Here is a 26258-nt window from a genome sequence, read left to right on the forward strand (position 1 = left end):
TCCGAGGTGCAATACCACATCGCTGCAAACATGTCAACTTTTCACAGTGATGTGGTATTGTGTCTTATGAGACAATGTTCGCTTTACACAAAGGACGTTGTGACATGGGCCCAGAGCCGAGGCGAGATTTAATCTGCCACAAAACACAATCACAAGGGAGACGGGAGCCAGGTTAACAGAAATGATCTTTTATTTAACCGAGAACTTGGGTTCTTCCAGGGCTGGGGTATGCATGGAGGCTTTGTTCCCCACATCTGTTTCAACGCTGGACCACCTTAAAGGGGGGAGACGGAACAGAAGAAAAGCAAAGACGGTAAAGAAGACGTTGCAAGGCTAACTCTGTCCTTTACTCTTCAGCCGGGTTCTCTTTGGCCAACCTGTGCATCAGCACCTCATCCTGAAAGAGTCTGTACTCAAGACCATCCAGCCTTGAGAGAAGTAGAGTTCCCAAATTTATGATGAAGTCCATAAAGTCATCATTGGCTACACCTGTGAGTGGTTCTATATTTGGAGAACAAGCAGGTGGACACGCTGACGATTGAACAAAACTGCTGCCTCACACAACCTACGTTAGCACTTGACTGCACATTTGGACAAAGTTTGCTTTATAGGGGATGCAGGCCCAAAAAAACAATAATCTCCAAATGAGACTTGAACAACAAACACCACTCAGAACACACCCCTTTCTTCAATATTGCAAAAAGCAATACAGAACGGTCATCAACAGCACAGAGTTCACAAACAAAGTCACCGCTCTGTGCCCAGTTCACGCTCTGAAAGGAGCATCACAACTCTTCATCGTGGGTTGGGAAACAAACATTTTCAAAACACATTTCCAAGTAAAGAACTATAGAAATGATCCCTGAAAATATAGTCTTAACGAGTCATGGGCACTCAACCGACATTCCATTCTGATGCGCCTCTCCTCTCAAACGGTTTTGCGTAGTTGAAATCTGCGGGCTTTAAGGTTTACGGAACATTTTAGCACTCACGTCGGAGCCAAAGGCACTTCCACAATCTCCTTGAAGCCTACTGTTAAGATATGTGGAATGCAAACAACAATCCTTAAAGTCATACTTTTTTTGCAGCATTGCTACCGGTGTGATGCTTTGTAGTCCACTCGTTGAAGCTAAATGTAGAAAATCTTTTAGAGGAAAAAAGCCACACACGCACTAACGATTCTTAATGTAGACATTTCAGAAACTTGATGTTGGTTGCGCACTTAGAAAAAAGAGCTCAGGCTGACTTTGATATCCCAACTACCCAGTGACAGGCCCGGTTTTCCCATGAAATCTCATTTCGTATATCTGCTGTATTATCCGAGGTGCAATACCACATCGCTGCAAACATGTCAACTTTTCACAGTGATGTGGTATTGTGTCTTATGAGACAATGTTCGCTTTACACAAAGGACGTTGTGACATGGGCCCAGAGCCGAGGCGAGATTTAATCTGCCACAAAACACAATCACAAGGGAGACGGGAGCCAGGTTAACAGAAATGATCTTTTATTTAACCGAGAACTTGGGTTCTTCCAGGGCTGGGGTATGCATGGAGGCTTTGTTCCCCACATCTGTTTCAACGCTGGACCACCTTAAAGGGGGGAGACGGAACAGAAGAAAAGCAAAGACGGTAAAGAAGACGTTGCAAGGCTAACTCTGTCCTTTACTCTTCAGCCGGGTTCTCTTTGGCCAACCTGTGCATCAGCACCTCATCCTGAAAGAGTCTGTACTCAAGACCATCCAGCCTTGAGAGAAGTAGAGTTCCCAAATTTATGATGAAGTCCATAAAGTCATCATTGGCTACACCTGTGAGTGGTTCTATATTTGGAGAACAAGCAGGTGGACACGCTGACGATTGAACAAAACTGTTGCCTCACACAACCTACGTTAGCACTTGACTGCACATTTGGACAAAGTTTGCTTTATAGGGGATGCAGGCCCAAAAAAACAATAATCTCCAAATGAGACTTGAACAACAAACACCATTTAGAACACACCCCTTTCTTCAATATTGCAAAAAGCAATACAGAACGGTCATCAACAGCACAGAGTTCACAAACAAAGTCACCGCTCTGTGCCCAGTTCACGCTCTGAAAGGAGCATCACAACTCTTCATCGTGGGTTGGGAGACAAACATTTTCAAAACACATTTCCAAGTAAAGAACTATAGAAATGATCCCTGAAAATATAGTCTTAACGAGTCATGGACACTCAACCGACATTCCATTCTGATGCGCCTCTCCTCTCAAACGGTTTTGCGTAGTTGAAATCTGCGGGCTTTAAGGTTTACGGAACATTTTAGCACTCACGTCGGAGCCAAAGGCACTTCCACAATCTCCTTGAAGCCTACTGTTAAGATATGTGGAATGCAAACAACAATCCTTAAAGTCATACTTTTTTTGCAGCATTGCTACCGGTGTGATGCTTTGTAGTCCACTCGTTGAAGCTAAATGTAGAAAATCTTTTAGAGGAAAAAAGCCACACACGCACTAACGATTCTTAATGTAGACATTTCAGAAACTTGATGTTGGTTGCGCACTTAGAAAAAAGAGCTCAGGCTGACTTTGATATCCCAACTACCCAGTGACAGGCCCGGTTTTCCCATGAAATCTCATTTCGTATATCTGCTGTATTATCCGAGGTGCAATACCACATCGCTGCAAACATGTCAACTTTTCACAGTGATGTGGTATTGTGTCTTATGAGACAATGTTCGCTTTACACAAAGGACGTTGTGACATGGGCCCAGAGCCGAGGCGAGATTTAATCTGCCACAAAACACAATCACAAGGGAGACGGGAGCCAGGTTAACAGAAATGATCTTTTATTTAACCGAGAACTTGGGTTCTTCCAGGGCTGGGGTATGCATGGAGGCTTTGTTCCCCACATCTGTTTCAACGCTGGACCACCTTAAAGGGGGGAGACGGAACAGAAGAAAAGCAAAGACGGTAAAGAAGACGTTGCAAGGCTAACTCTGTCCTTTACTCTTCAGCCGGGTTCTCTTTGGCCAACCTGTGCATCAGCACCTCATCCTGAAAGAGTCTGTACTCAAGACCATCCAGCCTTGAGAGAAGTAGAGTTCCCAAATTTATGATGAAGTCCATAAAGTCATCATTGGCTACACCTGTGAGTGGTTCTATATTTGGAGAACCAGCAGGTGGACACGCTGACGATTGAACAAAACTGCTGCCTCACACAACCTACTCCTAGCACTTGACTGCACATTTGGACAAAGTTTGCTTTATAGGGGATGCAGGCCCAAAAAAACAATAATCTCCAAATGAGACTTGAACAACAAACACCACTCAGAACACACCCCTTTCTTCAATATTGCAAAAAGCAATACAGAACGGTCATCAACAGCACAGAGTTCACAAACAAAGTCACCGCTCTGTGCCCAGTTCACGCTCTGAACGGAACATCACAACTCTTCATCGTGGGTTGGGAGACAAACATTTTCAAAACACATTTCCAAGCAAAGAACTATAGAAATGATCCCTGAAAATATAGTCTTAACAAGTCATGGGCACTCAACCGACATTCCATTCTGATGCGCCTCTCCTCTCAAACGGTTTTGCGTAGTTGAAATCTGCGGGCTTTAAGGTTTACGGAACATTTTAGCACTTACGTCGGAGCCAAAGGCACTTCCACAATCTCCTTGAAGCCTACTGTTAAGATATGTGAAATGCAAACAACAATCCTTAAAGTCATACTTTTTTTGCAGCATTGCTACCGGTGTGATGCTTTGTAGTCCACTCGTTGAAGCTAAATGTAGAAAATCTTTTAGAGGAAAAAAGCCACACACGCACTAACGATTCTTAATGTAGACATTTCAGAAACTTGATGTTGGTTGCGCACTTAGAAAAAAGAGCTCAGGCTGACTTTGATATCCCAACTACCCAGTGACAGGCCCGGTTTTCCCATGAAATCTCATTTCGTATATCTGCTGTATTATCCGAGGTGCAATACCACATCGCTGCAAACATGTCAACTTTTCGCAGTGATGTGGTATTGTGTCTTATGAGACAATGTTCGCTTTACACAAAGGACGTTGTGACATGGGCCCAGAGCCGAGGCGAAATTTAATCTGCCACAAAACACAATCACAAGGGAGACGGGAGCCAGGTTAACAGAAATGATCTTTTATTTAACCGAGAACTTAGGTTCTTCCAGGGCTGGGGTATGCATGGAGGCTTTGTTCCCCACATCTGTTTCAACGCTGGACCACCTTAAAGGGGGGAGACGGAACAGAAGAAAAGCAAAGACGGTAAAGAAGATGTTGCAAGGCTAACTCTGTCCTTTACTCTTCAGCCGGTTTCTCTTTGGACAACCTGTGCATCAGCACCTCATCCTGAAAGAGTCTGTACTCAAGACCATCCAGCCTTGAGAGAAGTAGAGTTCCCAATTTTATGATGAAGTCCATAAAGTCATCATTGGCTACACCTGTAGGTGGTTTTATATTTGGAGAACAAGCAGGTGGACACGCTGAGGATTGAACAAAACTGCTGCCTCACACAACCTACTCCTAGCACTTGACTGCACATTTGGACAAAGTTTGCTTTATAGGGGATGCACGCCCCAAAAATCAATAATCTCCAAGTGAGATTTGAACAACAAACACCACTCAGAACACACCCCTTTCTTCAATATTGCAAAAAGCAATACAGAACGGTCATCAACAGCACAGAGTTCACAAACAAAGTCGTCACTCTGTGCCCAGTTCACGCTCTGAAAGGAACATCACAACTCTTCATCGTGGGTTGGGAGACAAACATTTTCAAAACACATTTCCAAGCAAAGAACTATAGAAATGATCCCTGAAAATATAGTCTTAACGAGTCATGGGCACTCAACCGGCATTCCATTCTGATGCGCCTCTCCTCTCAAACGGTTTTGCGTAGTTGAAATCTGCGGGCTTTAAGGTTTACGGAACATTTTAGCACTCACGTCGGAGCCAAAGGCACTTCCACAATCTCCTTGAAGCCTACTGTTAAGATATGTGGAATGCAAACAACAATCCTTAAAGTCATACTTTTTTTGCAGCATTGCTACCGGTGTGATGCTTTGTAGTCCACTCGTTGAAGCTAAATGTAGAAAATCTTTTAGAGGAAAAAAGCCACACACGCACTAACGATTCTTAATGTAGACATTTCAGAAACTTGATGTTGGTTGCGCACTTAGAAAAAAGAGCTCAGGCTGACTTTGATATCCCAACTACCCAGTGACAGGCCCGGTTTTCCCATGAAATCTCATTTCGTATATCTGCTGTATTATCCGAGGTGCAATACCACATCGCTGCAAACATGTCAACTTTTTGCAGTGATGTGGTATTGTGTCTTATGAGACAATGTTCGCTTTACACAAAGGACGTTGTGACATGGGCCCAGAGCCGAGGCGAGATTTAATCTGCCACAAAACACAATCACAAGGGAGACGGGATCCAGGTTAACAGAAATGATCTTTTATTTAACCGAGAACTTAGGTTCTTCCAGGGCTGGGGTATGCATGGAGGCTTTGTTCCCCACATCTGTTTCAACGCTGGACCACCTTAAAGGGGGGAGACGGAACAGAAGAAAAGCAAAGACGGTAAAGAAGACGTTGCAAGGCTAACTCTGTCCTTTACTCTTCAGCCGGGTTCTCTTTGGCCAACCTGTGCATCAGCACCTCATCCTGAAAGAGTCTGTACTCAAGACCATCCAGCCTTGAGAGAAGTAGAGTTCCCAATTTTATGATGAAGTCCATAAAGTCATCACTGGCTACACCTGTAGGTGGTTCTATATTTGGAGAACAAGCAGGTGGACACGCTGAGGATTGAACAAAACTGCTGCCTCACACAACCTACTCCTAGCACTTGACTACACATTTGGACAAAGTTTGCTTTATAGGGGATGCACGCCCCAAAAAACAATAATCTCCAAATGAGATTTGAACAACAAACACCACTCAGAACACACCCCTTTCTTCAATATTGCAAAAAGCAATACAGAACGGTCATCAACAGCACAGAGTTCACAAACAAAGTCGCTGCTCTGTGCCCAGTTCACGCTCTGAAAGGAGCATCACAACTCTTCATCGTGGGTTGGGAGACAAACATTTTCAAAACACATTTCCAAGCAAAGAACTATAGAAATGATCCCTGAAAATATAGTCTTAACGAGTCATGGGCACTCAACCGACATTCCATTCTGATGCGCCTCTCCTCTCAAACGGTTTTGCGTAGTTGAAATCTGCGGGCTTTAAGGTTTACGGAACATTTTAGCACTCACGTCGGAGCCAAAGGCACTTCCACAATCTCCTTGAAGCCTACTGTTAAGATATGTGGAATGCAAACAACAATCCTTAAAGTCATACTTTTTTTGCAGCATTGCTACCGGTGTGATGCTTTGTAGTCCACTCGTTGAAGCTAAATGTAGAAAATCTTTTAGAGGAAAAAAGCCACACACGCACTAACGATTCTTAATGTAGACATTTCAGAAACTTGATGTTGGTTGCGCACTTAGAAAAAAGAGCTCAGGCTGACTTTGATATCCCAACTACCCAGTGACAGGCCCGGTTTTCCCATGAAATCTCATTTCGTATATCTGCTGTATTATCCGAGGTGCAATACCACAACGCTGCAAACATGTCAACTTTTCGCAGTGATGTGGTATTGTGTCTTATGAGACAATGTTCGCTTTACACAAAGGACGTTGTGACATGGGCCCAGAGCCGAGGCGAGATTTAATCTGCCACAAAACACAATCACAAGGGAGACGGGAGCCAGGTTAACAGAAATGATCTTTTATTTAACCGAGAACTTAGGTTCTTCCAGGGCTGGGGTATGCATGGAGGCTTTGTTCCCCACATCTGTTTCAACGCTGGACCACCTTAAAGGGGGGAGACGGAACAGAAGAAAAGCAAAGACGATAAAGAAGACGTTGCAAGGCTAACTCTGTCCTTTACTCTTCAGCCGGGTTCTCTTTGGCCAACCTGTGCATCAGCACCTCATCCTGAAAGAGTCTGTACTCAAGACCATCCAGCCTTGAGAGAAGTAGAGTTCCCAAATTTATGATGAAGTCCATAAAGTCATCATTGGCTACACCTGTGAGTGGTTCTATATTTGGAGAACAAGCAGGTGGACACGCTGACGATTGAACAAAACTGCTGCCTCACACAACCTACGTTAGCACTTGACTGCACATTTGGACAAAGTTTGCTTTATAGGGGATGCAGGCCCAAAAAAACAATAATCTCCAAATGACACTTGAACAACAAACACCACTCAGAACACACCCCTTTCTTCAATATTGCAAAAAGCAATACAGAACGGTCAACAACAGCACAGAGTTCACAAACAAAGTCGCCGCTCTGTGCCCAGTTCATGCTCTGAAAGGAGCATCACAACTCTTCATCGTGGGTTGGGAGACAAACATTTTCAAAACACATTTCCAAGCAAAGAACTATAGAAATGATCCCTGAAAATATAGTCTTAACGAGTCATGGGCACTCAACCGACATTCCATTCTGATGCGCCTCTCCTCTCAAATGGTTTTGCGTAGTTGAAATCTGCGGGCTTTAAGGTTTACGGAACATTTTAGCACTCACGTCGGAGCCAAAGGCACTTCCACAATCTCCTTGAAGCCTACTGTTAAGATATGTGGAATGCAAACAACAATCCTTAAAGTCATACTTTTTTTGCAGCATTGCTACCGGTGTGATGCTTTGTAGTCCACTCGTTGAAGCTAAATGTAGAAAATCTTTTAGAGGAAAAAAGCCACACACGCACTAACGATTCTTAATGTAGACATTTCAGAAACTTGATGTTGGTTGCGCACTTAGAAAAAAGAGCTCAGGCTGACTTTGATATCCCAACTACCCAGTGACAGGCCCGGTTTTCCCATGAAATCTCATTTCGTATATCTGCTGTATTATCCGAGGTGCAATACCACATCGCTGCAAACATGTCAACTTTTCGCAGTGATGTGGTATTGTGTCTTATGAGACAATGTTTGCTTTACACAAAGGACGTTGTGACATGGGCCCAGAGCCGAGGCGAGATTTAATCTGCCACAAAACACAATCACAAGGGAGACGGGAGCCAGGTTAACAGAAAATGATCTTTTATTTAGAGAACTTAGGTTCTTCCAGGGCTGGGGTATGCATGGAGGCTTTGTTCCCTACATCTGTTTCAACGCTGGACCACCTTAAAGGGGGGAGACGGAACAGAAGAAAAGCAAAGACGGTAAAGAAGACGTTGCAAGATTAACTCTGTCCTTTACTCTTCAGCCGGTTTCTCTTTGGCCAACCTGTGCATCAGCACCTCATCCTGAAAGAGTCTGTACTCAAGACCATCCAGCCTTGAGAGAAGTAGAGTTCCCAAATTTATGATGAAGTCCATAAAGTCATCATTGGCTACACCTGTGAGTGGTTCTATATTTGGAGAACAAGCAGGTGGACACGCTGACGATTGAACAAAACTGCTGCCTCACACAACCTACGCTAGCACTTGACTGCACATTTGGACAAAGTTTGCTTTATAGGGGATGCAGGCCCAAAAAAACAATAATCTCCAAATGAGACTTGAACAACAAACACCACTCAGAACACACCCCTTTCTTCAATATTGCAAAAAGCAATACAGAACGGTCATCAACAGCACAGAGTTCACAATCAAAGTCGCTGCTCTGTGCCCAGTTCACGCTCTGAAAGGAGCATCACAACTCTTCATCGTGGGTTGGGAGACAAACATATTCAAAACACATTTCCAAGCAAAGAACTATAGAAATGATTCCTGAAAATATAGTTTTAACGAGTCATGGGCACTCAACCGACATTCCATTCTGATGCGCCTCTCCTCTCAAACGGTTTTGCGTAGTTGAAATCTGCGGGCTTTAAGGTTTACGGAACATTTTAGCACTCACGTCGGAGCCAAAGGCACTTCCACAATCTCCTTGAAGCCTACTGTTAAGATATGTGGAATGCAAACAACAATCCTTAAAGTCATACTTTTTTTGGAGCATTGCTACCGGTGTGATGCTTTGTAGTCCACTCGTTGAAGCTAAATGTAGAAAATCTTTTAGAGGAAAAAAGCCACACACGCACTAACGATTCTTAATGTAGACATTTCAGAAACTTGATGTTGGTTGCGCACTTAGAAAAAAGAGCTCAGGCTGACTTTGATATCCCAACTACCCAGTGACAGGCCCGGTTTTCCCATGAAATCTCATTTCGTATATCTGCTGTATTATCCGAGGTGCAATACCACAACGCTGCAAACATGTCAACTTTTCGCAGTGATGTGGTATTGTGTCTTATGAGACAATGTTCGCTTTACACAAAGGACGTTGTGACATGGGCCCAGAGCCGAGGCGAGATTTAATCTGCCACAAAACACAATCACAAGGGAGACGGGATCCAGGTTAACAGAAATGATCTTTTATTTAACCGAGAACTTAGGTTCTTCCAGGGCTGGGGTATGCATGGAGGCTTTGTTCCCCACATCTGTTTCAATGCTGGACCACCTTAAAGGGGGGGAGACGGAACAGAAGAAAAGCAAAGACGGTAAAGAAGACGTTGCAAGGTTAACTCTGTCCTTTACTCTTCAGCCGGTTTCTCTTTGGCCAACCTGTGCATCAGCACCTCATCCTGAAAGAGTCTGTACTCAAGACCATCCAGCCTTGAGAGAAGTACAGTTCCCAATTTTATGATGAAGTCCATAAAGTCATCATTGGCTACACCTGTAGGTGGTTCTATATTTGGAGAACAAGCAGGTGGACACGCGGACGATTGAACAAAACTGCTGCCTCACACAACCTACTCCTAGCACTTGACTGCACATTTGGACAAAGTTTGCTTTATAGGGGATGCAGGCCCCAAAAAACAATAATCTCCAAATGAGACTTGAACAACAAACACCACTCAGAACACACCCCTTTCTTCAATATTGCAAAGAGCAATACAGAACGGTCATCAACAGCACAGAGTTCACAAACAAAGTCGCCGCTCTGTGCACAGTTCACACTCTGAAAGGAGCATCACAAATTTTCATTGTGGGTTGGGAGACAAACATTTTCAAAAATGATTAATTTATATTTTTACTAGCCTATAGAATGTCAACAACAACTAATCTGGGGAAAAAATTGTGAAATATGCCTTTATTGTAGGTGTGCAGTTGTCAGTAGTTAAAAATAATTTTGTTCAATGTTATAACCTGTTTGAAATAATCCATAAAACAAAACGCTATCTGAGGTGTTCACGTTAATAATTTCTGTTCCATTACCCTGTATTGGTAGACCTGCCTTCGACATGATGTCATGAATATTCATGAAAGCTCCACCCATTGGAACCAAATATTTCAGGAACCGAATATATTTTAACACCGCTGTTACAATATATTCGGTTCCTGAAATATTCTGTATATTTTCCCCAGATTAGTTGTTGTTGACATTCTACTGTAAAAATATGAATGAATGAGATTAAGCTTTTTAAATGTGTATGATTGCAGGTTGAAATAAATATAAACAAATATATTCTTGTGTTTTTATTCTGTTCCCCAAAGTTGCCTGCATATTATAAAAAAGCCTTTAAATGATACGCTGATAGCTTAAGACCGTTGAATCAATTTAATGCCACATCGATTTGCAAAACAAAAAAAGTATTCCAAAGGAAAATAAAGAATTGCACACAAAAAATTATTGAGAAAAAAAAAAGAAGCTCTGTGAACAAATATAAAGAATTGCAATAGGAAAATACAGTGGTTTCATTTGGAGCACTCCTTTTATTCTGCGATACTGTTTTCCCATTTGCTCTTCACTTTTCTGTGCTTCTCACTTCATGACACTTTTTTTTACATGAAAATATATATAGTAACCATATACAGGTCCTTCTGAAAATATTAGCATATTATGATAAAGTTCATTATTTTCCATAATGTAATGATAAAAATTTAACTTTCATATATTTTAGATTCATTGCACACCAACTGAAGTATTTCAGGTCTTTTATTGTTTTAATACTGATGATTTTGGCATACAGCTCATGAAAACCCAAAATTCCTGTCTCAAAAAATTAGCATATTTCATCCGACCAATAAAAGAAAGTGTTTTTAATACTAAATAAGGTCAACCTTCAAATAATTATGTTCAGTTATGCACTCAATACTTGGTCGGGAGTCCTTTTGTAGAAATGACTGCTTTAATGCGGCTTGGCATGGAGCCAATCAGCATGTGGCACTGCTGAGGTGTTATGGAGGCCCAGGATGCTTCGATAGCAGCCTTAAGCTCATCCAGAGTGTTGGGTCTTGCGTCTCTCAACTTTCTCTTCACAATATCCCACAGATTCTCTATGGGGTTCAGGTCAGGAGAGTTGGCAGGCCAATTGAGCACAATAATACCATGGTCAGTAAACCATTTACCAGTGGTTTTGGCACTGTGAGCAGGTGCCAGTTCGTGCTGAAAAACGAAACCTTCATCTCCATAAAGCTTTTCAGCAGATGGAAGCATGAAGTGCTCCAAAATCTCTTAATAGCTAGCTGCATTGACCCTGCCCTTGATAAAACCCAGTGGACCAACACCAGCAGCTGACATGGCACCCCAGACCATCACTGACTGTGGGTACTTGACACTGGACTTCAGGCATTTTGGCATTTCCTTCTCCCCAGTCTTCCTCCAGACTCTGGCACCTTGATTTCCGAATGACATGCAAAATTTGCTTTCATCTGAAAAAAGTACACTGTAAAAAATTATCGTGATTTTAACAGTCAAAGGTTGTAAAAATGCTACAGTTAAAAACTGTTATTTGGTTAACACAAAGTTTCCTTACTATATACGGTGAATAACTGCAATAGATCTAACCTTAATGCCCATGAAATTTACAGAAAAACAATGTAAATCCCAACAGAAAATTATAGAAAACCCAAAAGCATATATTTTTTTGTTTGAATCACAGTGAACTTTTGTAAACTATTAAACAGAATATTTTGTTATATTTACAACAACACGTGATTATAATCAATTTTATTTGATAAAACTACAAATATTGGTATTAAAAACCTGTACGTTTTTTGTGAAAATACTGTAAAAACTATTTTGTTAATTTGACATGCAAATATTGTGACAATTATTTTTTTTTGTCAGTTCTTAAAAATGTAATTCACTTTACACGTTTATGCACTTAAAAATGTCTAAACATGTATTTGTATTGCATATAAATGTTCCATGCATTTGGATTATGCAATTTTAACAAACAAATTAATCAACTTACTAAGAATCACTATCTAAGAATCAGTAATAAAAATCTTATTTGTAAATCATTTATAAATGAAACCGGTAAGATTTATTTAATTATATTAATAAACTGAATGTGACTGATAATGTGAGTTACACGTAAATTAAACAGTTAAGATTTATGTAATAGTACACAGAAAAATTGCAGACATTAAATGAACACTTCCTAGTGTTGATGTGTGTGCTCACTAATGGGTTAAAGTACCATTGAAACAGTGTTGAATTTAATGAGATAATTAAGAGATGATTGAGCATTAATGATGAACACCTGATGATAATGAGCAGAATCACTGAAGGAAAGAGAAACACGAGAACTACGACTGACTTCAGCCACAGCTTTAGATGAAATCAACTGAAGATAAAATAAGACATTAAATCTCTGAAGATCTCAGCAGAGGATTAAACAACTCCACAAACAGCATTACAAGCTTCACACATTACTAACCAGACTGACTTTATTTCTGTGGATAGTGTTTATATTGAGTAGTGTTTGCTTTAGTTGGGCTCTTGACCCTTGACTCTCCAACATTAGTTTCTGGCTGCTTTAACTGTGTTTATAAAGCACTTTTGTTACAGTATGGAAAGCCAAGCAAAATCATGGTCAGATGATTTGTCTATTTGTTCATGATTATATAATCATCATCTAGTGATCACTGGTCTTGTTCAGAGTCTAAGACTCTGTTTATGTGTTATTAATTTTGTTTTGTTTGTAATAGTGGCCAGTTGATTCTATAGCATGATCCCTGTTGTGGCAATCTAATATGCAGAATTTATAAAATAAAATAGTGCACATAAGGTTTTAATCTATGGCAATTATTAGACACAAACAGATATCAAGAATCAGTGTATGAATCTCAACAATGGTGACAATCAATGAAAAGCTTAATGCTGCAGTGCATGCTGGGTACCACCAATCAAAACTCCTGCATGGGTCCCAGCATGCATTGTGGCATGAATAAATTATGCATCTGAATTGTGATTATTTTTTTTATTTTATTTTTGTCACCATTGTAGAGATCCACACACTGATTCTTGATGTCTGTGTTTGTCTAAATAATGCAGTAGATTAAACCTTTTTTTTTGGTCCTTTAAATTGTTTGATTGCCACAACAATGCATGAGTTTATAATTTAAACAACATCGCTTTTATTACGCATACTACACAATTAACACATTACCTCTATAACCAGAGCATTAGAATCTGAATGAGTTTTGTGACTCAGTCACTACATGATGATTATATAATCATCATTAAAGAGCCAAATCACCTGGACATGGTTTTTGGCTTTCCATGCCATAACAAAAGTGCTTTATAAACAGAGGTTAAGCAGCTAGAAAACTAATGTTGGAGAGTTCAGGGTCAAGAGCCCAACTAAAGCAAACACTGCTCAGCATCATGGTGACTTCATATAATTTTAATTAAAACAGAAATTACAACAATAAAGTCAGTTTGGTTAGTAATGCATGAAGCTGGTAATGCTGTTTGTGGAGTTGTTTAATCCTCTGCTGAGATCTTCAGAGATTTAATGTCTTCTTTTATCTTCAGTTGATTTCCTCTAAAGCTGTAGCTGAAGTCAGTCGTAGTTCTTGTGTTTCTCTTTCCTTCAGTGATTCTGCTCATTATCATCAGGTGTTCATCATTAATGCTCAATCCTCAATTAATTATCTCATTAACTTCAACACTGCTTCAATGGTACTTTAACTCATTAGTAAGCACACACTTGAACACTAGGATTAATTTAATTTAACATGGGCGTTTTTCTGTGTACTTTTACATAATTCCTAACTGTTTCATGTACGTATAACTGGCATATATCAATCACCTTCAGTTTATTAATTTGTCTATGTAAAAATAATCCAACTGCATTGAAAATGTATATGCAGTTGACATACATAAATCTTATGCTTTACATTTTAATGTAATACTTACTGTTTTTTTTTATTTATTTTTAATAATAATAAAAAAATTGTGCCTCCTCTAACCACAGACTTGTACTTGTCCGCCTAATTTTGAATTTCATAGTGCGCATAGTTTCATAATTCTCTGGTAACCACAGCTGCCAACATTTTCCTGTAAAAATAACATTTTTTTTGTAGTTTTTTTTTTACAGTGTACACTGTAAAAAAGATCCCCATAAAATTTACGGTAAAAAACCGGCAGCTGTGGTTGCCAGAACTTTACTGTAAAAAATAGGGCAGTAACTTTTAAGGTTTTACGGGACAGCAGCATATAATTTAAAGGTTTATAATGTAATAATTACGGTTAAAACCCATTTATTTTACAGTTCAAAACTGTATAATTTAAAGGTTTATACATTTTATTTTATTAAACATATTTATTACATATTTATGTAAACTGAAATTTACAGTTTTTCGAAATGAAAATGAACAGGGCATTGTGTAATTAACAGTGAAAAAACGTAAATTGACATTCCCCCATGACACTTCGCATTTGATGCATTTTCATTGAATTAACTGTTTCTTCTTAGTTTTTTTCTAATCACTTATGTACATTAAGGTTTTATTTTACATCTAATGTTGTTAAATTAATGTTTATTGCATTTTTAAAACATCATGTGTGTTACCATGATGGTGTTTGGTGTTTAGAGTTTGTGTGTGCACCTTCTATATATTAATATTGTCCCTCCAAAAGCTGCGTGTGATGAGCTTTGATTCATCATGTGATTCTCATCACCACTTGAACTGGTGATTGTCAAATTATATAAAAGGAAAATAACAGATATTAGCATTTCAATAAGTTGGTAATTTAATATTTCAGTTCAATACATTTTTTTTTTACCATTATTGTTTTATAGTGTACTGTGTACACATAATTATATCAATATAAACTTTCAAATTATAGTTTTTTAACTGTAAAATAAACAATTTTTAACCGTAATTACCACATTATAAACCTTTAAATCATATGCTGTTGTCCCGTAAAACCTAAAACGTTACTGCCGTATTTTTTATGGTAAAGTTCTGGCAACCAGAGCTTTGTTTTTTTACCGTATATTTGATGGGTATTTTTTTACAGTGTACTTTGGACCACTGTGCAACAGTCCAGTGCTGCTTCTTTGTAGCCCAAAGTGTCTTGACCTGGGGAATGCGGCACCTGTAGCCCATTTCCTGCAAACGCCTGTGCGCACCTGTAGCCCATTTCCTGCAAACGCCTGTGCAGGGTGGCTCTCGATATTTCTACTCCAGACTCAGTCCACTGCTTCCACAGGTCCTCCAAGGTCAGGAATCAGTCCTTCTCCACAATCTTTCTCAGGGTCCGGTCACCTCTTCTCGTTGTGCAGCGTTTTTTGCCACACTTTTTCCTTCCCACAGACTTCCCAGTTCCCACTGAGGTGCCTTGATACAGCACTCTGGGAAAAGCCTAGTCGTTCAGAAATTTCTTTCTGTGTCTTACCCTCACGCTTGAGGGTGTCAAGGATGGCCTTCTGGACAGCAGTCAGGTCGGCAGACTTACCCATGATTGCAGTTTTGAGTAATGAGAGAGTTTTTAAAAGCCTCAGGGATCTTTTGCAGGTGTTTAGAGTAGGGATGTCCTCGATTTAAACATTCGAATCAGAATTGTCGAATCTCTCTATGGTCGACCGATAGTTGAATCATCTATGTGTGTGTGAATGGGTTGGGAGGGGCAAGACACTTGTCAGCAGAAGGGTACAACTATTTTTATTTTCCTTTACATACTGCACACAGCAACAACTTTTAATAAAGCAACCAAAACTGCCTGCCAACTGACAGACGAACTGACAATGGCTTTCTTATTTAGGTTTAAATAGCCTAAAAGGTAATGGATAAACATTCATAAACCGTTTTCGGTAACACTTTATAATAACGTTCAGTTGTAAGTCATTTATAAGTGGTTAGTTAATGATGAACTAATCATTTACAAAACATTCATAAATGATTATCAAGTGATATGGTAACATTTTTTAAATGTTTTGTAAATTCCGTTACAAGTCATTTACAAGTGATTAGTAAATAATTAACTAATGATTTATGAAACATGACTACGTGTTCATTAATGATTAATGAGTGATTTGTTAATTATTTTACATATATTTAGTAGATTAAGTTATAAGTAATTTACAGTTTAATAGTTAATAATGAACTATTGGTTTACAAAACATGACAATGCATTTCATAAATGTTACTAAATTGTTACTTTTTTGTATATTTTGTAGATTCAGTTATACATTATTTATAAGTTATTAGATAATGATAATCATTTACAAATCATGACTATACATTCATAAATGATTAAGTATAATATGCTAACAATTTGCAAATCTGTAAGTTATCTTTAAAAAAATAGCCTATCATAAAATAACCAAACAGATCCATAGTAAATGGTTAAGTTACTAGTTAATATATTATTAATCACTGAAATGTCAGTGTACCATTATGTCAATAAACAATTGTTAATTGTGAACAAATGATGATCAAACCATTAGTAAATACTGAATATATATAATTTATTGATGCATCATTACATTTTTAAGCTGGTCTGTTAAAACCTACAAAATGCATGTATGCTAAAGCATTTTTTTTAAAGAATGATAAATTATAGTTGTCAAATTAATAAACATTTTAGAATGACTTAAAGTCACGGGATATCAGTGCGTTAAGTTAAATCCTCATCAGTGGTGCAGACTTGTGTGAACTGGTTTACCCTCCAGTGAAGCATCAGGTGCACGTGTCAGAGAAGACAGCTGTCTATACCCTCACCAGTCAGCATTTACATTAAAGTACACACTACAAAGAGTTCATCACCTCTTAGAGATGATGTTGTAAACGCATGAATAAATAATTTACAAATCTTTATCACCCATTACAAATTATCTGTACATGTACAGTCTTGTTCAAAATAATAGCAGTACAATGTGACTAACCAGAATAATCAAGGTTTTTCGTATATTTTTTTATTGCTACGTGGCAAACAAGTTACCAGTAGGTTCAGTAGATTCTCAGAAAACAAATGAGACCCAGCATTCATGATATGCACGCTCTTAAGGCTGTGCAATTAGGCAATTAGTTGAATTAGTTGAAAGGGGTGTGTTCAAAAAAATAGCAGTGTGGCATTCAATCACTGAGGTCATCAATTTTGTGAAGAAACAGGTGTGAATCAGGTGGCCCCTATTTAAGGATGAAGCCAACACTTGTTGAACATGCATTTGAAAGCTGAGGAAAATGGGTCTTTCAAGACATTGTTCAGAAGAACAGCGTACTTTGATTAAAAAGTTGATTAGAGAGGGGAAAACCTATAAAGAGGTGCAAAAAATGATAGGCTGTTCAGCTAAAATGATCTCCAATGCCTTAAAATGGAGAGCAAAACCAGAGAGACGTGGAAGAAAACGGAAGACAACCATCAAAATGGATAGAAGAATAACCAGAATGGCAAAGGCTCAGCCAATGATCACCTCCAGGATGATCAAAGACAGTCTGGAGTTACCTGTAAGTACTGTGACAGTTAGAAGACGTCTGTGTGAAGCTAATCTATTTTCAAGAATCTCCCGCAAAGTCCCTCTGTTAAAAAAAAGGCATGTGCAGAAGAGGTTACAATTTGCCAAAGAACACATCAACTGGCCTAAAGAGAAATGGAGGAACATTTTGTGGACTGATGAGAGTAAAATTGTTCTTTTTGGGTCCAAGGGCCACAGGCAGTTTGTGAGACGACCCCCAAACTCTGAATTCAAGCCACAGTACACAGTGAAGACAGTGAAGCATGGAGGTGCAAGCATCATGATATGGGCATGTTTCTCCTACTATGGTGTTGGGCCTATTTATCGCATACCAGGGATCATGGATCAGTTTGCATATGTTAAAATACTTGAAGAGGTCATGTTGCCCTATGCTGAAGAGGACATGCCCTTGAAACGGTTGTTTCAACAAGACAATGACCCAAAACACACTAGTAAACGGGCAGTCTTGGTTCCAAACCAACAAAATTAATGTTATGGAGTGGCCAGCCCAATCTCCAGACCTTAATCCAATTGAGAACTTGTGGGGTGATATCAAAAATGCTGTTTCTGAAGCAAAACCAAGAAATGTGAATGAATTGTGGAATGTTGTTAAAGAATCATGGAGTGGAATAACAGCTGAGAGGTGCCACAAGTTGGTTGACTCCATGCCACACAGATGTCAAGCAGTTTTAAAAAACTGTGGTCATACAACTAAATATTAGTTTAGTGATTCACAGGATTGCTAAATCCCAGAAAAAAAAAATGTTTGTACAAAATAGTTTTGAGTTTGTACAGTCAAAGGTAGACACTGCTATTTTTTTGAACACACCCCTTTCAACTAATTGCCCAATTGCACAGCCTTAACAGCGTATGAATGCTGGGTCTTGTTTGTTTTCTGAGAATCTACTGAACCTACTGGTAACTTGTTTGCCACGTAGCAATAAAAAATATACTAAAAACCTTGATTATTCTGGTTAGTCACATTGTACTGCTATTATTTTGAACAAGACTGTATACAAAGCATTTACAGCGCTTTTGTTGTTGCCCTGTAAAAACTAAAACGTAACTGCCGTATTTTTTACGGTATAATTCTGGCAACCACAGCTGCCGTTTTTTTTACCGTAAATTTTACGGGGATTTTTTTACAGTGTGCGTCCCCTAATCTAAAGTGTAGACTATTCATCACTTGTTAATGTTTTACACATCATTCGTAGATATTTCTTACCCGTTACAAATGATCTGCACATGTATACAAGGCATTTACAATGCTTTTAACATCCCCTAATCTAAAGTGTAGACTATTCATTACTTGTAAATGTTTTACACATCATTTGTAGATATTTCTCACCCGTTGCAAATGCGTCCATTGATTGCTCAAATGTAACATTCAATGTGAAAATTAAATTCTGCTATTCCTCACCTGTTGCAATAGAAATGTGTAAATAGGTAATTCGTCGAATTACTGTAAGCATTTAAGTTAACTCCTATTTGTCACATAACCAATCCCTTCCCTAAACCTACCCGTTTGTGTTTTATAAATAAAATAAAAAAACAGGCAGATACGACTGCAGGAACAATTTATTCAAAAGTACAAATATTCCAAGTGTCTCGAGGCCAAACGATTGGTTTGTGTGAAGTAAATCCCCAGAAGCGATCAGCAGCGTCGAGTTCATCAACCCGCCGATGATTAATGATTGACACATTTCAAAATTTGCCGCCCGGAACTTCCGGAAGAAACGTCACGTCAGCTTTGACAGCACTGGCTGTTGTGTGTCTCGTGACCAATTGCGTCATTACGTCAGCTTTGATTGTAAAATGTAATTGGCTCTCGTGTGTCATGTGACCAATTGCGTCATTACGTCAGCTTTGATTGTAAAATGTAATTGGCTTTCGTGTGTCATGTGACTGATTGCGTCCTGCTAAAGAGTCAGGACAGGAGTATTATTTGAATGATAATAGGATAAATATGCGTTCATAAAGGGATCAACATTTCAATGATTAAAACATTAAGATCAACTCTATTCTTCACATAAAGATATCGTATGACTTCAGAAAACGTTGAATACAACATGAGCTAATACTTTTATACTGTTTTGGTCAGTTTTTGCAATAAAAAGTAGCCTATTTATATTTATAAAATCATGTCTACTTTTACAAATGCAAATAATTAAATGCGTATTGATCTGATGCATTGGGATATGCAACAATACATTATATAGGCTACTCATCATTTACTAATGGTTTGATCATCATTTGTTCATGATTAACAATTTATTGAGATAATAGTATATTGACATTTCGTTGATTAATAATATATTAACTAGTAACTTAACTGTGGTGTGACAGGCAGCGGGGCGAGGGACCGCGAGAGCGGGCCGGTTATTAGTGTTGACAAGTGCCAGCTGAATGACACACCGGTCTCGTCTCGCGGCCATGTGACGGGAGCATAAAAGGAGGAGCAAGGACAGTGGAAGACGAGAGAGGACCAGGCCTGGACTTTATGTTATGTTTTGTTTTACGTGTTGTTATGTGTTTGTGGGCAGTCGTCTGTGAGGGGCTGCCCACGTTTTATTTTGTGTGTCTGCGGGCAGTCGTCCGTGAGGGGCTGCCTGTGGTTTTACTTTCATTTTGTTTATTTATGTTGAATTAAAGTTTGTTGAACATTCGCCGGTTCCCGACTCCTTCCTTCCCATCTACGAACCGCGTTACACTGGTGCCAAAACCCGGGGGGAAGGAGGGACATGCTGTCGAAGAGCCCTCGCTGCTGAGGGGGATCGCGGTGCTGAGGAGGTCGGGCAGCGCGGATGAATGAGGACCGCGAGGGCTGCCCGAGGCGATGGTGCTGGAGCGAGAAAGGTGAGACAGAGACCTCGCTGCCATGCCCCTGGGTCGAGGTGGGGTGGCTGCCGTCCGAGAGGGAGCGGAGGAGTTGCCGCGCTTGCCGTGGGCCGGAGCCTGCTGCCATCCGCCTGATAGGGGAGGAGCAGGGAGCGCGGGGGTCGCTGCCGGGTCCCTCGGAAGGAGGAGTCACCGCCGGCCACCAGGGATGGAGGAGGATCGAGCTGCCCACCAGGCGTCCAGTGCCATCGCACAGCACCGCGAGGAAGAGCCTCTCGGCAGGCGGAGGGCCAAACGGGAGTGTGTCTGGGAACCGGACCAGAATTTTTTTTTTCTCTTTCTTTCTTTTTTCCCTCTCTCCCCTCTCTCGTCCGTGGACTCCTCGTGCTCCCGTCTACATTTCTCTCGCCTCTCTGTCCTTACCCCCAGGTTAAAGGAGGAGCAAGGACAGCGGAAGACGAGAGAGGACCAGGCCTGGACTTTATGTTATGTTTTGTTTTACGTGTTATTATGTGTTTGTGGGCAGTCGTCCGTGAGGGGCTGCCCACGTTTTATTTTGTGTGTCTGCGGGCAGTCGTCCGTGAGGGGCTGCCCGCGGTTTTACTTTCATTTTGTTTATTTATGTTGAATTAAAGTTTGTTGAAGGTTCGCCGGTTCCCGCCTCCTTCCCATCTACGAACCGCATTACATTAACCATTTACTAAGGATCTCTTTGATTATTTTATGAAATGTTTTTTTTTTTTTTTTTTAAGATAGGCCATTGTCATGTTTTGTAAATCATTAGTTCATTATTAACTAAACATTTGTAAATGACTTGTAACGGAATTTACAAAACATTTATAAAATGTTAGCATATCACTTGATAATCATTTATGAATGTTTTGTAAATGATTAGTTCATCATTAACTAACCACTTGCCAAATGACTTACAACTGAACGTTATTATAAAGTGTTACCTCGTTTTCTCATAACATGTTAAAGCCGCGATCGAAATACAGAACATCACACAAATATATAAAAGAACATTTTGATAAATAAACCTAAAAAAAAAATACCTGCCTAGAGAGGAAAAGAACACTATGAGTGCGTTTACAAGCACGTTCGTAAGCCGATTGTCCCTAAAGGGGGTGAAGGACGCGAAGCTTAGCCCCACGCCTCAGGATCTCACACTGCCACCTGACTCGCACATTATATACACGCAAGCTCAATTTTGAATTGACTGACAAATGAGCTGCACGAAAGCGGATTAAGGATTTTAAACAACTTCCTGAGTGACCGTGGACAGGTGCTGAATGCTGCCGCCAGTGTGTGTACACTCATTGAACGTGTTCCAATTTTAAAGGCGCGGTGCGAAGCTCTGCGCCCTTAAAGGGGTCGCACACTGATGCTCAGCTCAGCTCAGTGCCGCGACACGTCTTTAAAATATTGAGCACCCCCCATATTGCCAAAATGGTATGATCCTCGTTTAATAACACCCGCGACCGTGAGATCGGTGGTCGAATCAGGCTCCGCAAATCTATACACCGAATCTTCGACTATTCGGGGTCACCCCTAGTTTAGAGTTAATTAGTTGATTCAGATGATTAGGTTAATAGCTCATTTATAGAAACTTTTCGTGACGTGCTAATTTTTTGAGACAGGAATTTTGGGTTTTCATGAGCTGTATGCCAAAATCATCAGTATTAAAACAATAAAAGACCTGAAATATTTCAGTTGCTGTGCAATGAATCTAAAATATTTGCAAGTTAAATTTGTATTATTACATTATGGTCAAACCGGCAGCTGTGGTTGCCAGAACTTTACCGTAAAAAAATACGGCAGTAACATTTTAGGTTTCTACGGGAGAGCACCATATAATTTAAAGGTTTATAATGTAATAATTACGGTTAAAAACCATTTATTTTACAGGTCTAAACTGTATAATTTAAAGGTTTATACATGTTATTTTATTTAACAGTAAAACACTGTTAAATGTACAGTTTTTCGAAGTGAAAAAGAACAGTTAATTGTGTAATTAACAGTGAAAAACCGTAGATTGACATTCCCAGAATTCCCCACGTGACACTTCGCATTTGATGCATTTTCATTGAATTAACTATGTTTCTTCTTGTAGTTTTTTCTAATCACTTATGTACATTAAGGTTTTATTTTACATCTAATGTTGTTAAATTAAAGGGGGGGGGGGGTGAAATGCTGTTTCATGCATACTGATCTTTTTACACTGTTAAAGACTTGGATTCCCATACTAAACATGGACAGTTTCAAAAGTTAAGGTGGACGTTTGATGGGAGTATTTCTTTGTCAAAAATACTACTTCCGGTTAGTCATAAGTTTCGGCAAGTTTTTGGCGATCATGCGTCCCCTTTGACGTTAATGGGGGCGGAATTTCCTTGTATGGGCCGTACGGACAATTCTACCGGAAGAGCGTGAGAGAGAGAGAGAGAGAGAGAGAGAGAGGGAGAGAGCAAAAGTAACAGGCTACCCCCATCAAAGCGCTGGCTCGTAGGCTGCTGCACAGGTGATGTGCACAATTACAATGTCACCAAAAAAGTGCGTTTTTGGTTGCCAGACCAAGACAGTCCTGCACAGATTCCCCAAAAACCCCGCGTTAAGGCAACAGTGGATATAATTTGCTTTTCCGGATCAGCAACTGAGTTGCGCGAATGTTTATATCTGTTCGCTGCATTTCGGTGCCGACTGTTTCATAAACAAGGCCCAGCTCGACGCCGGATTTTCCGATTGCATATTGCTAAAGGATGGAGCAGTCCCAACGATAAAGGTCCCAACGTTAGAACCGCAGGCTGTGAGTAAGACTGCTTCAAATGTCTGTGTTTTTGCCTATGCTCATCAAGTAGCCCAAACATGATCACGTATAGTTAATTGATCAATGGAGCATGCGATGTGTAGTGCGTGTACATTTGTTTAGCTGGCCATTATTTGTGTAACTTTATGTTTGTGTATTGTAAAAGCACTCCAAACAACAATACACAAAGAGGGGGGAAATATGTTGAACTAAATAAGCGCGCTTCTTCATTCAAATGCGCTACTATTCCATGTCTTTCTATGTAAACACTAACTTAGCCTGCCGTGCAAAACCAGTCCGCTTAATAACGTTACAATTGTCTACACAAACCACGCGTAAACACACAAACACACGTCCACAACTGCACTTCCCACATGTACACCTTCAAAGACAAAAATATGACGATATAATTCAAGTATAAATATGTAAATAACACAAGCCGCTAAGCATATTATATAGTTAGTGTATAACTTGTACCACATAGAGACGTCCTGCTCTAGTCGTTTTTGCTGCTGCTCCTGTTCAACTGCAGCCTCTGGGTCTGATTCCGGATCATAGATGTATGGCTGTATCTGATTAAAAGCCATATTTTTATTTTGAATAAAGTTTTTTTCCCGCTGTTAGGGATGACACAGCTTTACGACGCACTCGACTCAACACAATAGCAGCAGCGTGCACACGTCATTATTTAGCTCCGCTCACACGACACGCCCCCACCCGCTCGGCTTTTTCCGGAAAGACTCGGAACAGCGCATCTTTCTTATATAATTATAAAAAAAATAAAGACTTTTCGGAGATATGCAGGATGCAATGCTACTCTATAGGTACTCAAGATTGACATGACACTGACTGAAACTGAGTGTTTCACCCCCCCCCCTTTAATGTTTATTGCATCTTTAAAACATCATGTGTGTTACCATGATGGTGTTTGGTGTTTAGTGTTTGTGTGTGCACCTTCTATATATTAATATAGAAAAGTTGCTTGTGATGAGCTTTGATTTATCATGTGATTCTCATCACCACTGTAATTGGTGGCTGTCAATCTATATCAAAGGTATATAACAGATATTAGCATTTCAATAAGTTGGTAATTTAATATTATTTCAGTTAAATATTTTTTCCATAATTGTTTATAGTGCACTGTGTACACATTATTATTACGATATAAACTTTCAAATTATATGGTTTTGAACTGTAAAATAAACAGTTTTTAGCCGTAATTACCATAATATAAACCTTTAAATTATATGTTGTTGCCCCGTAAAAACTAAAACGTAACTGCCATATTTTTTACGGTAAAAATCTGGCAACCACAGCTACCGTTTTTTTAAATTTTACGGGGATTTTTTTTACAGTGTAGGAGCATGCTCAATTCACTGCACGCATCCAGTGCAAGAGATATATTTCATCATCAGCAAAGCCAGATTTTTGTAACTGCATTCTCTGTACACTTAGCTCATGCATCTTGAATTTATTTGCACTTTGGCACTTTTTTATTTATTTATTTTTAATTTTTTTTACAGTTGTTTTCTTTTCTTTCAAATTGTACTCAAAACTCAAAAAATGACAAACAAATGTCAAATGCAAAATGACAAACAACACATGTAAAAGTAACAACTCAGCTGTTATTTTAAGTATTATGCCATTAATGACAAATTACAGTAATTGTAAAGAATTTTCTTTCTGTTTTCTTACATCACATTTAAATGTATGTAAAACTACAAAAATAATGTTTATAATAATTCTTAAAACCACCAGATGACACAAAGGGACAGTTGGCACCAATGATCATTGTAAAAAAAAAAAAAAAATCTACAACGCAAAACAAAAACATTTTTTTGACAGAGCAAAGTTTTTACAGAATTCTTTTTTTTTTCTTACAGACCCTTGACTTTTTAACATATTTGTTGTTGTTACTGCTGTAACTGTGTTTCTAAAGCAATTTTGTTATGGCAAAACATGCAAGAGAAAATATGATCAGATGAAGTTGGCTACATGTTGGTGATGATATAGTCATCATATAGTGGCCTAATTAACTAATCTCGCTGAGAGTCAAATCTAAAAGAGTATATTCACATTAGTGGCAACAACATATGGATGTTATGCCATCAGTGTAATCAGGTATTCTATTTTTTTCAGCTGTCTTTTAGGACCTGTTTACACCTGGTATTAAGATGTGTTTTGGTTGATTGAATCAAGTAGTGGAAGAGTTATATCTGTTATGATTATCGTCCTGAATAGGATTCAGATGCAGTCTTTGACAAAATATTATTTTTCAGCTTTTTGCTCAATAATTTGATAATACTTTTCAAAATAATACTTTTTTGTAAAGTATTAAACTTACCCACATTCAAGTGTTAATAAAAAAAGGATAAAGCTAGAATAAAACGGTTTATTCTAGCCTCATGCCCTGTTATTTCTTTTGACATATTGTATGTTCAGATATGCAATATGTCAAAAGACATACAAAATATTCTGGGAGCCATGAAGATTTTGTGAAAATAATCAAAAATCCCAGCAGTGTCTTAACTACAGATTTGATCTGTTTATCTGAATATTAGGTTCTCTATGATTAGGCTCTCAAGAAGAAATGTGGTTTAAAACCGTTACAGTAACCAGAGAAAAACAAATGCTCAAGAACAAACACTGATCACAATAATGGTGACTTCAGTTCAAACATTATTTTTAATAAAACATCAACATTTAAAACTCTTTTGTGTGAAATAATCTGGTTAGATTATTTCACACAAACGAGTTTTAGATGTTTATGTTTGAACTGAAGTTCATTGTAATAAGGATTGTAATAAGTGAAGATGCTGTGATCTTGAGAGGTTTGTTAGTGTTTAGAAAAACAACGAAAACATAGACAATAGGCTGCAC

The 26258-nt window shown here is 39.1% G+C and overlaps 7 non-coding genes and 1 pseudogene across 7 annotated transcripts; all 8 read right to left on the bottom strand.

Moving 5' to 3' along the window:
- Window positions 1–664: 664 nt before the first annotated feature.
- LOC137049992 (small nucleolar RNA U3) lies at window positions 665–878 on the bottom strand. The gene has a single exon (XR_010899758.1). It is a non-coding gene; the product is annotated as a small nucleolar RNA U3 (small nucleolar RNA).
- A 1104-nt stretch (window positions 879–1982) lies between these two features.
- Window positions 1983–2196, bottom strand: LOC137050113 (small nucleolar RNA U3). Its single transcript, XR_010899869.1, has one exon. It is a non-coding gene; the product is annotated as a small nucleolar RNA U3 (small nucleolar RNA).
- A 1105-nt stretch (window positions 2197–3301) lies between these two features.
- LOC137050108 (small nucleolar RNA U3) lies at window positions 3302–3515 on the bottom strand. The gene has a single exon (XR_010899865.1). It is a non-coding gene; the product is annotated as a small nucleolar RNA U3 (small nucleolar RNA).
- Window positions 3516–4620: 1105 nt separating this feature from the next.
- On the bottom strand, window positions 4621–4834 carry LOC137049986 (small nucleolar RNA U3). The gene has a single exon (XR_010899754.1). It is a non-coding gene; the product is annotated as a small nucleolar RNA U3 (small nucleolar RNA).
- A 1105-nt stretch (window positions 4835–5939) lies between these two features.
- Window positions 5940–6153, bottom strand: LOC137049997 (small nucleolar RNA U3). Its single transcript, XR_010899763.1, has one exon. It is a non-coding gene; the product is annotated as a small nucleolar RNA U3 (small nucleolar RNA).
- Window positions 6154–7257: 1104 nt separating this feature from the next.
- Window positions 7258–7471, bottom strand: LOC137050114 (small nucleolar RNA U3). The gene has a single exon (XR_010899870.1). It is a non-coding gene; the product is annotated as a small nucleolar RNA U3 (small nucleolar RNA).
- A 1102-nt stretch (window positions 7472–8573) lies between these two features.
- LOC137050078 (small nucleolar RNA U3) lies at window positions 8574–8787 on the bottom strand. Its single transcript, XR_010899837.1, has one exon. It is a non-coding gene; the product is annotated as a small nucleolar RNA U3 (small nucleolar RNA).
- A 1106-nt stretch (window positions 8788–9893) lies between these two features.
- Window positions 9894–10076, bottom strand: LOC137050134 (small nucleolar RNA U3; annotated as a pseudogene).
- Between the last annotated feature and the right edge of the window lie 16182 nt (window positions 10077–26258).

Source organism: Pseudorasbora parva, chromosome 20, assembly GCF_024679245.1.
Source record: "Pseudorasbora parva isolate DD20220531a chromosome 20, ASM2467924v1, whole genome shotgun sequence".
NCBI classification, from domain to species: Eukaryota; Metazoa; Chordata; class Actinopteri; order Cypriniformes; family Gobionidae; genus Pseudorasbora; species Pseudorasbora parva.